This window comes from Panthera tigris, chromosome B2 (assembly GCF_018350195.1).
Source record: "Panthera tigris isolate Pti1 chromosome B2, P.tigris_Pti1_mat1.1, whole genome shotgun sequence".
NCBI lineage: Eukaryota > Metazoa > Chordata > Mammalia > Carnivora > Felidae > Panthera > Panthera tigris.
This window is the reverse complement of record NC_056664.1, coordinates 121457910-121473545: the sequence shown is the minus strand read 5'-3', so window position 1 is coordinate 121473545 and position 15636 is coordinate 121457910. Positions and strand designations below refer to the sequence as shown.

Sequence of the window (15636 nt, the reverse complement as noted above, 5' to 3'; positions counted from 1 at the left end):
AGAAAATAGGCTTGTAAGGAGGAAGGGAATTCCTGGAAGAGAGGAAGATATGCATAGAACTACATGTAAGACCAAACAGGAATCATTCTAAAAATTGGAAGTATTACTACTATACTCCCAACACCCAGATCAGCGCCCAACAGATGCTGAATCCTCAATTAGTATTCGCTAAGTAGATGAGCGAATAAATGAAATAGTTGTACTCAGTTGATACATAAGAGTGTAAGGAAGGAAAGGGGTAAACATGATGTTGGAAGAGTACATGAAGAGTCTTCCTAATATGTCAACCTTATTCTGAAAGATATGGAAAACTTAAAAATTCAAGCATGGTGGCTATGAGCAGAGCCATTGACAGCCATGCACAGAATAGATTTAGAGGCACAACTGAGGTGGGGAGTTTAGTAAAGAGACCATCACAGAATCCAGGCAAGAAATAGTGGGGACTTAATAAAAAGCAATAGAAACAGAGAAATTGTAAAAATCTATGAATCGTGGGGATAGTTTCAAAGTAGTATGAACAAGTCTTGGGTAACATTTTGGATGTGGGTCTTTGGTGAGATACAAACACCATTTGCTTTGAAAAACCTTGGGAATTTTATTGGCCATTTAGAGTACACCACATAATGTGAGTTAGTCAGTTGTCCAAACTGAACCTATCTCTGAAAGAGAAACCTTCACAAAGTCATTATAATCCCCAATGGTACCATATCTTCTCTAGTTTTCTCTGTTCTAACCCCTTCCATTTCCATGATAACCCATGTCATAAAGATAAAATAAAGAAATACTTCTGATATCTCTATTTTTCAGGGCTCTTGTTTTTCTTTGATGTTCAAAAAATTGTCCTTGACACCCAATTTTAATTACTCTGAAGAAATAACAAATCAACTAAACATTACCAAAGGGGGAAACATATATTTTGTACTTTTCTCAATCTATATTCTTTTTCCAGGGTAGCTGCAGCTAAGCCCCAAACTAAGATATTTACAGAACTTAATCATGTTCGCAAGAATAATAAGCTGGAACATACAAAAGCAACAGGAAGGCCTTGCTGGCCACTCTGTATTGTGCCACCTTGAAGACATGATCACAGATAGTAAAAACAATGGGGGAGAGAAAAAATTAAAAGTTCTATTCTCCTCCAAGTTCACTCTAGCTGTTCTGTTTCAGCATTAGATCTTTTCATGATTAACACCAGCCTTCTAGAGTCAGTCTCCAAAATCTGCCAACTTAATTTTTTTATATTCCTACATGGTGTAATTCATCAATAAGCTTGAGATGCAGCAGGAGGGTACTAATTTCAAATATGGCATGACATGAGCTAGAATAAAGTATCATCATCATTACGTGAGTCACGTATCACCCACTTTTCTCACAGATAGGTCCACTGTAAGATGAAGAGTAAAGGAGGAAGAATAAAAATTTTTCAACCCTAGTCCCAAGGCTAATATCATATATGTTAACATTTTCATTCCATGTGTTAAAAATTTGTTAAGTGAAAAATTTAACAAGTGAAATTTATGTTAAATGAAATCTGGGGTATCAGGCACCAGGTGGCATTATCAAGCAAAAGTGTGTCACATCCATTCAAAGCAGTGAGATCTGCCCACAGCATAACGTTGAACCACATAGCATGTCTTTCTTGTGGCCTGCTTCCAGTTGCCTTGTCTGTCTTGCTGATTCCTATTATGTGGATCCCATTTGGGGTTTCTAGTGTCTTTTCTATTTGACCCTTGGCATCGCCCCTTCAATAACAGTAATTGTCTCTGAAATCTACCACATTGACACTTTCCCCTTACATTAAGCTTGAGGACACCAGCAGATCTCCAGGTTTGCCCCATGTCTGGTGTTGCTATAGCTTGTACAGTACGTGCTTTTAGGACCCATCAGTGAGCCATGGAAAATATACACGTTAAGACTGGGCATTCAAAATTGGATTGTGATGAGGGTTACCCAACGTATAAATTTGCTAAAAATCATTAAACTGTACACTGGGAATAGGTGAATCTTCTGATCTGTAAATTATACCTCAGAAAAGCATAAAAGAAAAGGTTTGGTCAGATAATGAAAGTAGGTAGCACAAGTTTGGATCGACACTGAACCCAACAACAACAACAAGAGTAAATATAGACGGTGCTATCATCATGACAAGGACTGACCACACAGAAAATCAGCACATTGGGGCAAATCATAGGATCTGTTAGTTACATCAGTTCCCAATTACAGGAAGATTGGAGAACTATTAAAAACCCTATTATTAAAAACCCTTGTTGTTGGTGTTGGTGATTCAGCAGAGTTAACACTGGGATCTCAATGCTTCCCAGTTGCTGGGAAGAGCACTGCAGCAAGGAATTTGCGTTTGTCAATTGGGGCTTTAGTATGTAAACCAACACTGTTCAATGCAAGGACACAAAAAAATGATTTCTTACAAAGGTATGAGGTCATTTACAGAACCGAACAATAAAGCATTGGATAGAATATTGAAAGAAACAGGACAGGGCCAGCAGCCTCAGTTCAATGGTGAGACTGGGCCATGGTGCACATGTAAGGCCTCAGTTCCAGTACCTAAGGAAGCGCTCAGTGACCATGGGGCCCAACTCGTCCCAGGACTCAAAGGACATGAGTTTTGGTCGCTGGCCCCACCCTGCAGCACCACGTCCAGACCTTCATGTCCCCAGGCAGCAGTGGCCAGGGCAGAGCTGCCCGGAGCTGACCTCATAGCCCAGGCCCCAAGCCTGTGGTGATTTCCACCTGCGCTGCGTCCACCAGAAGCGCGCGTTCACGGACAGTGTTTCAGAGGCGTGGGAAGCCGCCGCTGCAGCTGCAGCGCGCGTGCACGTCCGGGTTCCCGAACACAAACATCAAAATCGTGATCGCTGCCTGTCCAGCGAGAAGAGGGAGAGACGGGAGGCGCCGGGTTCCCCGTGAAACCCGAGCAGCCCCACATCTCGCCCCTGGCCATCGACATTCCAGACACCACGGCCCACTTCATCAGCCCCCTCGCCTGCGGCTGCAGGAACCACCAGTGCTGCAAACTGGCCCATCCAGCCCCTGGGGGGTACAAAACCCGCTGTGGAATCCCATCTGACTTCAATTTAATGGCCCACAACTTACAGACAGAAAACGAACAGGAAGCTTCTGGGTAGAGACAGCCTAAAGGCTGATACGAAGCCACCTTATTCCTGCACACAATTAAATCATACAAGTAATTACGATGTTTCCTGATAAACCACTCACCCTAAATGGAATGTATGTGCACATCACTAAAAAATTATCCATACTACAAGGGCAAGCAGAATTCAATACGCCACAATGTCTCTCTGAATTGTTATTGCATCAAAGTACCAGGTTCCCAGGAAGAACCAGGTAAAGGTTCCTTCTGGAGGATAGATCCTGCCTCCGAAAGCAAATTAGTTGAGTAGGTTTTTAGGAAAGGAGGTCTAGGGTCTTGCTTCAGAACCCCTCTGGGACCGCTCTCGGAAGTGCCCGGCCTCTCCCAACCCCGCTGGAGCCTGTCTGCTCACGTCGGTGGCGCTCAGACCACCCCCCACCCCCCAACCCCCACCCCCCACCCCCCACCTCCCAGGGGTCGAGAGAAGATTTCAACATCCCTGGAGCCCAAGCCTGGCGCCTCACAGCCCCTACGGGCCTTCGTCCAGGAGGGCACCAGGCTCGCCTCCGTCTAGTCCACCCATCTTAACGGCCCGTCACCTCCACCGTCGCAGCCCCGGTGACCACCTCCACCTTCCAGCAGCCTGCCATGCAGATGGTTCGCGCCATGCACTGGATGCCTGTGGTGCCAGTCACCAGCGAGGCCCGCCTGGCCCCAGCGAACGCGTACGCTGTCGCCGGGCAGGTGGCCGGTCACTCAGGTGGCCGTGCCGGTCCCTCCTAAGCAAGAGCCTCAAGACGTGTGTGAAGACCAGGAAGAAGGAAAAGTGAAAGTAGAACCTATTCCTGCGGTTAGCCGTGCCACACGAGGCGCCGCTAGCGGGATCATTCAGATGTGACAGGCCACCCCGGTTCAGACGGTCACCTCCAGGTCGGCACCAGCTACCAATAAAAACTGTAAAGCAAAACGGGACTCACGTGGTGCCAATCCGCGCCGCGGGGCACGGCCGGGCGTCCGAGGCAGTGGCGAGTGGTCTGAAGCGGCTGGCGACACACACGTCGGGGTCGGCGTCTCTGCCCACAGAGCGCGGGAACCGTGACCCGTCCGAATGGCTGCCGCAGAAGCGGGTCCCGACCGCAGGCGGCCAGAGCTTCGTCTCGCGGCGAGCATGGGAAAGCTGCCGGCCGCCATGCGGGAGGACGGCGTCCAAGTCTGGCCACTAGGAGAGCTTTTCTTACTTTCCTGTCAACTCTGTGGTGCCAGAAGGGGACGCTGCCTCCCACCCACGTTGCCAGCGCATTCTCTCGGCAGGTAGAGGCCCCTGCGGTCTGACTTCTCCTCAGCGCTGGAAACAAAAATGCAGGCGGCCTTCAGTTAAAGACGGAAGTCACACCTGCACAAAGCCATACGCGGAAGGAAACCTCCTTCCGGCAGCGGGGTCCTTCCGAGAGGGCCCAAGGCTTGGGGCAAGCTGACCTGCCAGGGCGTCGCGGGGGCCACCTCGCCTCGCTCAGGGGACTTGAGGGCAGGGCACTGTGGGTAAGACAGTTTTTTGTTGTTCCCATGTGGAATTAGAATATTTCGACGTGTACTTTCTTTCTTTACCAAATGGGGGTGGGGAGGCGTTGACATTTCAAATCACTCCATTTCTACTCTGGAATCACACAGGACTTTTCGCGTGGATTTCGTTTGGGGAAAAGAAACTGCAGTTTTATTTCCAGCCTACGGATGATTTCCGTTTGTTTGTCCTGTTAAAGTTCAGATGGAACTGCTTGATAACATCTGCAAGTTTTCTGTGTTAGAGCAGGTGCCTCATGCATTTAATCCACCTCCATTTCAGTGTGTAAGGGTGGCCGTACAGACTGGACAGACAGATAACCTCTTGTTACATTGAGAAAAAAAAAAAACTGCTGGACTCACAGGAGCTGCACTTAACTGTTTTCTTTCCTGCTCTTTTTTGTAGTTTCTTTGTGTTGATTTCTCCCCCGCCCCACCCTCCCCCCCCCCCCGACTCCCCCAACACCGCCCAGGCATAATATTCCACTCTAAGTAGAACAAGTCTTCTAAGGAGTATGTAGGTTTCAAACAACAGAACTGTTACTACTTCGACTGGAAAAGAAAAGATTTGACCTTTTACAACACACCCTTTTCAAAATGTCACAGATCTCTCCATGGCTTGTTCGCCATTCAGTGTCATCGGTTCCAGGCATCATCAAGTCCAACCACTTGTCTACCTCATGATGTTGCTGTTCGCCCTGCTCACAGGTAGCTGGAGCTCAGGTGGAACAGAAGCTGCGTGTTGACAGGAGGGTCTTGGAAAAAGTGCCCTGAAGTTAAGCGTTGAAAACATCTAAGTTGTTTTCTCATTTGTAATAGGAAATTCCCCACAGCCTTTCATAACTGATCCAGTCCTAGGACTGACTTCTCTCCTACAAAAATTAAAATCCAGAGCAAAGGAAACAAAGGTAAGAGAGTGAGCACTATGGCCCCTCCCAGCTTCAGTTCAGACTATCCCAGAAGAAAACCCACAGGCCTGCCCAGAGTGTTCCACAGGGTCAGGGCTGAGCAGCCCTGCAAATAGAAGGCTTTGGCCTTATTGTGAATTTCTAAATGCCATCATCATAACATTATTTATTTAAGTATAGTTATTTTGGTATTTAATTTTTTTTAAAGAGAGGGGGAAAAAACCTGTATTTTCCTGGTGGAATGAAAAGATTCAGAATGGTATGTAGTTAAGCAATTTAAAAAGATTTATGATTTACCTACAGACCAAATATGATAAATCTGTTCTATCTATGTATTGTGTGTCAAACAAAAGTATGGAACTGTCATAATGTTATTGCAGATAATGCATATTATAAACTACGACATTACTGCAAAACAGATAATTCCAATAATCCAATAGTCAGGACTAATTTATAGTCTCTTTGGATTTCTGCCATCAGATTAATCATCAATAACTGTGTTACCCCATTCAAGATTTAATTTCCAGAGAGAGAGTTTATTGTCCTTGCTTAGTTCAAGTGTCCCTGTGTCCATGTCTTGGCCTTAGATAAGGCAAAAATAGGGCTTTTTCATTGACATCCCTTCCAAGACCACATATAATGGGAGAAGGATTATTTTCCACATGAAAATCTAAGTATTTTTACCAAAACAAGAAGGAAGAGGTGCTGGGTAGAAAACACACACACATACACACACACACACACTCACTATATTAAGATATACTGTCAATAAAATTTGAAGTTCCTTTTCCAGATAGTCTGCCCATTAAAAAAAGCAGCTGGGTTGAGATTAAGACAGTTTCAATACTTTCTCAGGAAAAGGACTAGAAAGAACATGGTAGAGCCTCAATTCTACAAAAGGACTGGAGTTACTATAAGAAAAACTAGAGACTGGGGATAAACTAGGGTGATAAGGCTCACAGAAAGAAGAATCAAATGCAGGGAACCCAAGAGAAAATAAAGGAATAAGTATGACTCAGAGAGCAAGGCCGGAATGTGGCAATCACTCTTGGGCAGCAAGGGCACTCTTGGTGTATTAGACCAGTGGTCAGCCCCGGTCAACCCCATTCACCCACTTCTGTCTTCCCTTGTTACTCTCTGCCTCCCAACTAAGCCCCACAGTGGGTTTAGGTCGGTTTGATCAGGTCTTTCTTTCATTAGGATTAGCTCAGTAATTAGAGATCAGTATCTATTGTAGAACCAAGTGTGTTTGTTCCAAGAAATTTTCAATTTCCCAAGAAATTTAATTTCTGAGAAGTATAGGTTAAAATAATCTAGTGGGAAAGGGGCTGTGAGTTTTTATGGCTTTGACATTTTCTAAGGAATCTCTACACCCATCATGGGGCTCAAACTCACAATCCCGAGATCAAGAGTTGCATGCTCCACGAACCGAATCAGTCAGGTGCCCCTGGCTTTGACATTTTCTGAGCGATGTTAAGAGAATGAAATTCAGTTAAAATATAGTTAGTGTCTACTATGTGCAGAGCAGTATGATAAATACTGGACAAAAAAAGGTGGACAGCCATCATCATTGCTCTCAAGGTGCTTGCTATAGACTAGAATGCCTTTGTTCCCCCCAAATTCATGTGTTATATCCGATGTGATGGTATTTGGAGGGGGGCCTTTTGAAAGATGACTAGCTCATGAGGATGCAGCTCTCATGAATGGGGTTAGTGCGCTTATCAAAGAGGTTCCAGAGAGCTCTCTTGCCCTGTCTTCCATGTGTAGACACAAAGAGAAGATGTCAGTCTAAAAGGAAGAAGGCTTTCACCAGACACCAAATCTGCCAGCTTCTGAATCTTGGACTTCCCAACCTCTAGACCTGTGAGAAATGAATTTATGTTGTTTATAAATCACTCAGTCTCTGGTATTTTTGTATGGCAGCCAGAACAGACTAAGACAGTACCTATCATACAGGAGGGGTATAGAAATACCAATGTTCATTGTATATATAAATGCAACCAATGTGTTTCAAAGGCATTGGAGCATGAATATCTACTCTACACTGGGGAATTGGGGGCCATGTGAAAGGAGAGGTGTCATTTGCAGGGAAATGGGACTTTGACAGATGGACAGAGTGGATGATAGTGTTCCAGCCAGAGAAAACAATATACAAAATTATGACTGATATGACATGTTTCTACTTTAAATATTGGAGAAACTGACATCTTCAAGAACTACATATAGTGTTTCTGGTCAGGGGATAGGAGAGTAATGGTGGGGCTGATATATGTGGCTCACTCTAGGCCATATATATCGAGTATTTGAGGCAAACCATTGAAAAATTCTGATCAGGGAAGTGAAATGCTAAAGAGCCTTGGAAAACTGTGAGGAGGATGGATTGAAGAAAGATGAGATGTTCTGCCCTAAGGGGCTTCTGTATCATCCAGGTAGAAGTAATGGGAGTAGATATGGAACGAATGGAATGGATCTTTAGTACATAAAATAAATAGCAATTGATATAATAAAGGTTAAGAGTTATAAAGCTCTATTTATCAGGCACTAGCATTGTGTAATGACTAAAAATCCAGATTCTGGAACACAGTCTTCTAAATTCAAACATTGTATTTCCGTCTATTTAGTAGCCATCATGGGCAAAGTGCTCAGCTTTCCTGCACCTTAGTTTCCTTATCTGTAAACTACAACCTACTTAATGGAACTGCGACGATTAATTACTATATGAAAAATACTCCAGTGCCTGAACAGCAAGTATTCACAAATCTTAGGAATTATTATATCATTTTACATATGAGTGAACTGTAATATACTTAGATTAAGGTTAGATAACTAATGTAGGAAATGCGTTTCAAATTCATGTTTGTCTAGTTCTAGAGCATGAGCATATAACTTCTGGCATTACTTCAAGTTGTCTGACCAACAGACTATGCTCAGTGATAGAAGCTTGAAAAGGAAAAAAGGCTTCAGAAAACTAAATGATCTGTGTTTGATTTAAATGTTTTATTTAAACTTTGGATTTCCTATAGTTTCAGGTTTGGGAGTTGCATAATCTTTAGCTCCAACGGTTCACTAGAGGTACTATCCTATTTTCTTTTAAGAGAAGGCTCTTTCTTCACTAATAGTCCTTGATGTTCCCAGTTACCATGATTTAAACTGGGGGTGGACAACAGACCTAGAGGCTGTGCTAAACCAATCAAATTCTCTTTCTTGAACATTTATACTGAGAAAATTGGTCCTGAATGATAACAGATCATGCATGCAACAGACAATTTAGGGGTATCTTGTTTCAGGTTAACGGGATTAAATCATAGGCAGAATATGGAAGAGTTTGAGTTACAGACTAAGAAATTCTGATTTTATCATACTAGCAGGGGAAAAATCACAAAAGATTTTGAGTAGGAGATTGCTTGTGAAAATAAATAAGAATATTGAATTTATAAGGTTATATAAAGTGAACTGAAAGTTAAAAAGGTCAAGTTTATTGGGAACATAGATTCTTAGTCTGCCTCAGACTAGTGACAGCTGTTATACAAAGTAATGGATAATGCAAAGGTTCTTCTGAGGAAGAATTTACAAGGCTTGGTAATGGATAAAATATAAAAGGTAAAGGAAAGAGAAGAATCAAAAGTTAAATAAAAGATTTTGAGATTAGAGTGTAAATTACCAAAAATACAGAATCTAAGAGGCAAAGATGTTTTCAAGGCATTGAATTAAAATTTTTAAAATGTTGAGTTTCAGGTAATGATAGACCATTTAAGTAAAAAATCTCTATATGGGTATTTGATATTAAAAGATTTCAGAGCTAGGAAGTATCTTAGAAATTATCATAGTCCAATTGTTTTATTGCTCAAGTGAGAAAACTGAGATCTATAAGGATAAATAATTTATCTAATATAACACAAGTAATTAATATAGAACTAGAACTCAAGCCTTTTGACCCCCAATCTTTTAATTGATTGGTTATAGCAGAAGATATATCAAAATGATAACATTGGAAGTCTACAGTATGTTGAACTCACGAGATTTTTCAAAATTTATTTTGAGAAAAATAGAATGAGCAGGGCAGGGGTAAAGAGAAAGGGAGAGAGAGAATCCCAAGCAGGTTCTGCACAATTAGCATGGAGCCAGACATAGGGCTCAAACTCACGATACGAGATCAGGACCTGAGTCAAACTCAAGAGTCAGATGCTTAACCAATTGAGTCACCCAGGTGCCTTGAAGTCATGAGATTCTTAAGGTAGAGAGATAGCAAACAATTTACAACATACATGCCAGCACCAATAAATTAGTAATAACTGCATGGATAAGTTGAAAGCAATTCTGGATCTGTGTGCAGGCTTATTGAGAAGGAATGATATGGCCATTAGTGATCCTGGCCAATAGCAAGATTGGAGAAGTGGGAAGCATATATGACACCTGCTGCCATTACTAGTCAGAAAGAATATTGCAGTCATAATCATGAGGAAGAACTGAAAATATTTGAAAAGGTAAAAGACCGGCAAAATTTCTTAATAGCTTTGCATCAAGTAATAACATCTCCTTTCTATTATTTGGTTCCTATCTTAAATACAAAGTGTTAGATAAACTGCTGAAGGCTTATTGGAAATATGAAATGTTTGAATATTTGGGAAGTCATGATGCAAGAAGTTGAAAAAGATTAAGAGGCAGAGAAAAAGAGGGAAACAGAGAGAGAAACAAACTATCAATTGAACTTTTTTAATAACTTGGTTTATTTGGTTTGTATATTCCCAGATTTAGCTTAATTTGTTTTATTCAGATACTACCTAGTAAAACTTCTTCTGAAATAAATTATATATGCTAAAGTCAAGATGTGAATTGACCACACACATATATCTCTTCCTCTTTTCAATAACCTAGAAAATGGTTATAAAGAAAACACACACCACCACACATACATATATGTGTGTATACATACCTATAATATATGTGAGTATATACACAAACTCAATAAAGAGAACAGAAAGTAGACCATCAGCAGAAAAGAAATGCCATCAATTTATTTTTTCTAATTTTTTATATGTTTATTCATTTTTGAGAGAGAGGGACACACAGAATATGAGTGGGGGAGGGACAGAGATAGAGGGAGACACAGAATCCAAAGCAGGCTCCAGGTTCCGAGCTGTCAGCACAGAGCCGGATGCGGGGCTTGAGCCCACAAACTGTGACATCATGACCTGAGCTGAAGTCAGACACTTAACCATCTGAGCCACCCAGGCGCCCCCCCCCCCCCCGCTTTTTTTATTGGTTTTTTTTTTTTTTTTGAACTGCTATCAATTCCTTAAAGAGAATAGCAGTTAGGAGACTAGGATAGTGAGTTGAATGGTGGTCTCCCAAAATATATGTCCATGTCCTAATCCCCAGAACCTGTAAATGTTACTTATTTGGAAAAGGGATCTTTTCATGTAATTAAGGATCTTGTGATAAGGAAATAAGGAGATTCTTGATTTTCTAGCTAAGTCTTAAATCCAATGACAAAAGTCCTTATAAGAGGGAGATTACACAGACAGAAGAGAAAGCCCTGTGAAGATGGAAGCAGAGACTGGAATGATGTGGTTACAAGCCAAGGAGTGCCAACAGCCACCAGAAGCTGGACACCCCAAGCACAGATTCTCCCCAGAGCCTCTGGAGGGAGTGTGGCCCTGCCAACGCTTTAGTTTTGGAGTTCTGGCCTCCAGAGCTGTGAAATAAATTCTCGCTGTTTTAAGCTCCCTAGTGACTGTAAATTTGTTATAATAACTGCTGGAAATTAATGCAAGTGGCTTCTAAAGAAACTGGGAAATTTGGCCTTGCAGAAATAAAGAGAAGCTCAGAAAACACTAATTGGAAGCAAGGGATGGAATGTAGAGTTAAATGGGGGAATTAATTGAAAGTGAGTATAAATTGGGGCGCCTGGGTGGCTCAAACAGTTACCCGTCCAACTTCAGCTCAGGTCACGATTTTGCGTTTCGTGGGTTCGAGCCCCGTGTGGGGCTGTGTGCTGACAGCTCAGAGCCTGGAGCCTGCTTCAGATTCTGTGTCGTCCTCTCTTTCTGCCCTCCCCACCTCTCCTTCAAAAATAAATATACATTAACAAAAAAAAGAAAAAAAAGAAAGTGAGTATAAGTTATAATTGTCCCTCATACTACTTCTCATCCCAATAAGCAGGATGTGCAGAAGCCAGGTATTCACCACTCTAGCAGAAAAGGAAATAAAAGAAAAGGGAGGGATCCTTCTCAATAGAAACTGCACTGTCAAGAGAAGTGGGGCAGCTGACATGGCTGTTCCCCAACCAAACATCCTAAAGCAAGGTTAATCAGCTGGCAAGCCCAGCCTACAACCTTGGAGCTCTCAATCAGCTTTTCATTGTGTTATTTTTAATAAATAAAAAAATAAGGAAGGAACCTCAAAATAAAGAAAGGCCAGAGATAAACAGGGAAATGGGGAGGAGAGAAGTATAGAAAAAGTTGAAATAATTCAAGGAACAGGAGAGAACCAGGAAAGGGAAGGCAGCCTATTTACTGAATAGACTCAGAGAAACATGCCAGTGAGTACTTTAGCGCCTCTCCGCTCCAATCTCATCCCTTTTTTCCATGGTAATACTGAAAGTGTGCTCTGCAGGTAACATTCAGCCTTGGCTCGCTGGCAGGATGCAGCCTCTGCCAATAGAGGGCACTGAGGAGCCACCACATCAGTGGAAGAGGAGGTATTGGCCCCCCTTTCTTTTTCTTTCAGGGTCTAGCAGAGGTCCTGCCTTTGCTAACCTTAGCAGAAGGGTTGGGTGCTCCAGTGCTCCAACCACACCCACTGGTCAGTGTCTGAATCTCCCCCCTTCAGGGCCACTTCTTCGGAGATTCCAAGTTCCTTCCTTATTCTCTTTGCCCTCAACCTTGGGAGTAGTAGCTGTTCTCTGCAGTTACTACCTCTATATACCTTCGAGTTCCCTTTCACCCCTTTTGGTAAATACGTCTTTTACTTAGTTCACAACTGTGGAATCGTATACAGTTTCTGGCCATGAGAGGCTCCATTTTCAAGTTCCATTTTTCCTTCCAACTGATGAACTTTCGAACTGAGCCATAGTGGTTATTGTTATACAAGCTGTTGCTCATAAATCCAACAGAACAACTGCATTTGAGCCATAAAACCATTGATATGAACTTTCTGAGGACAGAAAAATTAATTAATACATATCAGGAATAGTTTTGTTTGATAGCACCAATAAAATAATTAATTAGATAGTAATCAAAAGCGGCTCAACTGGTCAGCACCAAATTAGCAGGTTGTGGGGTTTTTTTCCCCCTCTTCTTTATCAAAATCGTGTAATCATCCCTTCCTTCTCATAAAAACCCCTTACTTCCCCTGTATGAGCTGGACACTTTGGTTACTTCAGAATCTGTGCTCTGCGAACGGCAATTCTGAGACTCTCAAAAGGCCTGTGTTTTCACTTTTGCCTCCTTTTCTCAATGGACACAATGTACTTAGTTCACAGTTATTTGCTCTATTCAAAGTATCGGTGTGGTAATTTTTGTTCCCTGACCGGATCCTGACTAACACAATAGTCAAGACGAGTTTGAATCTTTAAAATCCTGTAAAACTAATGATTAGGTAAAACTCTCAGATTGCTAAAGTAAAATTTTCAGTAGATGCTTAGAGGATCAAACTGAGAAAATCTCCCAGAAAATAGAACTAGTTAAAAGATGGAAAATACTTGGAGGTGAGATGGAGGTGTGGAAAGGGGGGAGAGAGTAAAAGAAGGGTAAGGTTGCCAATATCTTTATCTTAAAAAGTAGAGTGACAAGAGATATGATATGTAGTTGACCAAAAATGAAGGGGTAAGTATATTACTTAAACTTACAAAAATAACCAGGAGAGAAATTAAATATAGTAATATCAACACTTGGTTAGTGCTTTAGGTGTATTTTGACCGGTTTATCCTCATAATAATCCTCTGAGGAAGGACTATTATTATCCCCATTTTACAGATGAGGAAGAGGATTCAGAAGGACGGATTCACTTGCCTAAGTTCACACAGCTTGTAAGGGGCAGAAATGGGATTCCAGAGTGTGCTCTTCTCTACTGTAGTCTGCTTCCTCCTCACATGACTTTATTGGGAAAAGATGGGGAAGGAATATAGAAGGTGATACAAATGAGTTCATTCATCTCCTTTAGCAGTATATTAAGGCAATACTTAAAACTGATGAATTTAGCAATAATGTTAAGAGATACGGAGGTAAACACCAGAAGAAACAAAACCAGAAACTGTTTAAAGGGCTTTAAAAAGATTTTTTTTATGTTTTTATTTATTTTTGAGAGACAGAGCATGAGCGGGGGGGGGGGGGGGGGGGGGGGACAGAGAGAGAGGGAGACACAAAATCTGGAGCAGGCTCCAGGCTGTCAGTGCAGGGCCCAATGTGGAGCTGGAACTCACAAACTGTGAGATCGTGACCTGAGCTGAAGTCTGACAAATCAACCAACTAAATCACCCAGGCGCCCCTGCTTAAGGGGATTTAGTAGTCCTCCTTTATCCAAGGAGAATACGTTCCAAGGCCCTCCTCCCACCCCCCCCCCCAGGGGATGCCTGAAGCTGCAGCCAGTACCAAACCCAATATGTACTGTTTTTTCCTATACATACACACCTATGAAAAAGCTTAGGTTATAACTTAGGCACACTAAGAGATTAACAGCAGTAGAGAACAATAATATAGAACAATTATACTGTAATAAAAGCTATGTGACTGTGATCTCTCCAAATATCTATTGTACTGTACTCACCCTTTTTGTGATAATGTGAGATGATAAAATGCTTATGGGCAGAGATGACAGGAGGCAAATGACATTGTGACATAGAGCTAGGGTACTATTGACCTTCTGCTGATTCTCCTAAGGAGGATCATCTGCCTCCAAACCCTGGGTGCAGCGGGTAAATGAAACCCTGGATAGCGAAACTGCGGAGAAACGGGAATTGCGAATTGTCGTACTCTTCGGACCAGCACTTGGAGAAGGAAGTGGTGAACCACTTCCTTGTCATTTTCCCCTTCTTTCTGTATTATTAATGTCTTCCGTTAATAATAATTTATTCTAAACATTTCAAAAGACATAAAATTATAAATTATCTCAGGTATGGAGAGAAAAAATGGGCTCATGAAGCTAAATTATACACCCAAATTACATATTTTTTAATTTGACATGCTGATTATACAAAGATAACCTTAAATGTGAAAACAAGTAAAGTCCCTTCTCACTCATGGTAGAAATGTCTAACCTGAGTCCCTAGAGAAGAAGGCCTGGTAATTACTCATCATAAAGCTTGGGAAGCCTCTATTTTCACACTTTGTAAGAAACGTGAAGCTAGTTCTCAATCTAATAAACAGATATCATTTGAATGATAAGATGAAAATTTAAGCATTAATAGGCACAAGAGGCTTACAACACAGGAATAGGAATGAGTGTCTGACATGTACCTTTTGTCCAACCACAGGACCTCACATCATAGACAAAAGATGAGCTGTGTAGAGAGTGGTCTTGAGAGAGTGGATTCTTGGAAGTGTTGCTGGACAGACTTCTGATGGTACGGGCACCATTCTGTATACTATATTTATTAATCAAGAAACTACATTTTTCAGTCCAGGTGTCAAATATATCTTACTATTATAAATTCAAATTAGTAGATTAAACATCAGTAAATTAAATGGTTTGGATTACAAATGGATGCATAATAAGATGTAATAAGGCCAGGTCTTTAAACTGGGATCTTTCAGGCCCTGGTAATGACAAATGTTGATTTGCTGCCATCTAGTGTTCATTGCTTGAGAGACCTAAATTGAGCATTTGATGAATTTTTGTTGTTTTCCTTTATCTCTGCTGCAGTTCCTGTTATTCATGAGGCCTTATGAGACCTAAATCAAAACACTTTTCCTAACAAAACAATATTCATATATATAAAATAAATCTATAAATAGCTTTATACATTGTGGGAAGTTCCATGAATTCTGACCTAACCCACATCTACGGGCTCACCAAGTTTTATTAGCAAGTCTCTTCACAGAAAGTTTATAAAGAAAGCTCAAT

The 15636-nt window shown here is 41.7% G+C and overlaps 1 pseudogene; it reads left to right on the top strand.

The window, feature by feature from the left end:
* The first annotated feature begins 2514 nt into the window (after positions 1–2514).
* On the top strand, positions 2515–4332 carry LOC122238860 (annotated as a pseudogene).
* Positions 4333–15636: the final 11304 nt, after the last annotated feature.